This window comes from Lactuca virosa, chromosome 4 (genome assembly GCF_052849685.1).
Source record: "Lactuca virosa cultivar CGN04683 chromosome 4, Lactuca_virosa_CGN04683_v6, whole genome shotgun sequence".
Taxonomy (NCBI): Eukaryota; Viridiplantae; Streptophyta; class Magnoliopsida; order Asterales; family Asteraceae; genus Lactuca; species Lactuca virosa.
In genome coordinates, this window is record NC_136429.1 from 37,992,269 (window position 1) to 37,994,889 (window position 2,621).

The window sequence follows — 2,621 nt, forward strand, 5'->3', positions numbered from 1 at the left end:
GTTCTTACCCTGCCTGCAAACAGACCTGAACCAACAACATCTTCATCTTCATAAACCCTTCATTTTAATTCTTCATCATCGATCTTAACTTTAACACCTTATAAATCCAGGATAATGCGATTGATGGTATTATCCTAACATTGTTTATGATACAACCGATCGGTGAAAGAATTATACTAACATTGTTTATGATACAACCAATTCATGAGAAAATTATTTTTATACTTTTCGTTGAGTTTCTCTCAAAGTCCATCAACAATCATTTGATCCACAACCTCCCATAACACTTCATCTATTAGACATAAAAAAATCGCGTTATGCACTTCCGCCTGAATATTCTCATTTGCATCCTCTGCCATCTCCTTCGGTAATTTCACATCTCCTTATAATGTCGTCACACAACCTTGTTGAACTATAAAAGTCTTCATCTTCACCTCACACAACGCAAAATCATTCGAACCATCGAACTTCTCCAAATAAAACTTGTAAGACGAAACAATGATTTACACAATAAAGTAAAATAATGTGATAAAACAAAAATAATGATTTAACGTGGTTCGGTCGACGTGACATATGTCCACGAGCATGAACCGAAAAACTCTTTCTATTACTCGTCTATTACAAAAGTGATTATAATGAAATCCTAATTATGAATACTTATAACCGTAAACCCTAGCAACTATATGTCGAACCCATATACAAGTAAGACATTAACAAACGCTTTTGATAATATTTATTATAATAATATGTTTAGTGTAAACTAATTTTAATTCTCACGTTAAATGTTTGATTAGTTATACATAAATCAACATCTTTGTTTGGTGTAAGGTGAAATAGTATATGTCATGACAATGCCAAATCTTTTTTTTTTTTTTCTTTTTCTTTCTGTTTAAGGCTGGAGGAGATGTGGGCACTATTTTTGTATATTAGAGTGTGTTTGGGGATAGATAAAATACCTATTGAAAATCTTTATTGGGAAATTATAAAGAAGGTTCTTGTAAAGATTTGAAGTAGTTTGAATTCCCATTTCCATTAAGATGATTGGGTATGTACTTTTGGTTACACTAGGGTTCCTCACAAGTGTCAGTCCCCTTTGTACCCTTTTTCTGATTCCTTTTCTGTGATTGCAGGTCCAATTGCTTGTGTTCATAAGTATTGGCTCTGTATGGTACAACTGTTTAAGTACACGGTACAAGCAGTCAATGGGCTCCAACTTATGATATGTACTACACTTTCATTTGCCGAGTGGAATCAAATTTTGTAAATAACAGAAACCAAATTGCTACACCTTAACGAGGAAGATGTCTACCGTTTGAACTACCCATTTGTACTACATTTTCACAATATTTAATGCTTTGGGTAATTCGTTGGATTCCTCATAGACATTGATTCGGTTAAGGTAAAAAAATATCCATAAATGCTGTTTAGTCAATAAGTCCTAAACGTAACCTTAGTTCGATTAGCAACAATTTGTGGTTAACGTTCTTTTCTAATCACAAACAGGAGATGTGCTATGATCACCATTTAAATAGTTTAAAAAATATATATATTTATATAAAAGTAATCATGCATGTGCAAACACGGCTTTCATGATTCGCAATACATGAAAGAAATGACCCCACTATATAATATATTTTTGTTTTTCTACATCGTATCACAAATCTTTGTCAATGGTCTCAAACTTCTCTTGCACTGCACCTTTGGCGAAATTTTATGGCACTATTTTTAATACTAAATGATATAGAATCATGTAATATAATACTTAACCTACTGCCGAATGTAATGAATTTCTATGTGTATTATTCAGTATCATGAAACCCTTGAATGCCGTGGAACATTAAACCCAAGTCGCGATAAGTATTATTCCAAATTCCTTCAAGATATGTTTTTGATTATTTAACATGTTTGATCAAAATAGTTGTATATCTATGTAACATGAGGTGACTCTTAGCCTAATAAATCTATTAGGTGTGGGTTCTATGTTGTGGTCCCTTTAGACCTATGTTTTTAACTTTTCTACCTATATCGTATTTTTATTTTATTGTAATTGTACACTTTTATTTTTAATAATGAAATCATAATAATGTTTTGCATCAAAGATATATTTGATCCGTTGTTTATGATTGTTGGGGCGACTTGTATGTGAGGCTGTGGCATTCCGCGGATCGATTTTGGCAATTTTGGGCATGATTTTTTGATCTGTTCCTATATTTGGTTTGGATTGATTTGTTTGGATTGTTTGATTTTTTTTCTTTTTTTGAGAGTTTCGATTATTGCTGGTATTTGTTTGATTTTGCATTTTTCGTTGTTTTTCGTGCCACGATTTTTAGGTTCTTCGCGCCGCAATTTGGGTGTTGCTGCCTCGAAAATAACCTTTTTCCGTCGATATCTCGCCGCAATTTTATACTCCCGCAATGATTTTTGTTTAGGGTACAAATTTTGATAAAAATTTATGCTTCTTGTTGTCAATATGGCTTAAAAAACGCTTATCTTCTGTCCATTAGTACCCAACTTGATGACAAACACTATGCCTACTGGAGTTATGTTATGAAGAATTTTTTAGGAGGGAATAACATGTGAGGAATTGTGGCAGGTACACGAAGCAAACCCACAGGTGATAA

General features: G+C 32.9%; 1 long non-coding RNA gene across 1 annotated transcript; it reads left to right on the plus strand.

Moving 5' to 3' along the window:
• The first annotated feature begins 945 nt into the window (after nucleotides 1-945).
• Nucleotides 946-1,934, plus strand: LOC145103893 (uncharacterized). The gene is made up of 3 exons (XR_013706922.1): nucleotides 946-1,045; nucleotides 1,131-1,399; nucleotides 1,808-1,934. It is a non-coding gene; the product is annotated as an uncharacterized LOC145103893 (long non-coding RNA).
• The last annotated feature ends 687 nt before the right edge of the window (nucleotides 1,935-2,621 follow it).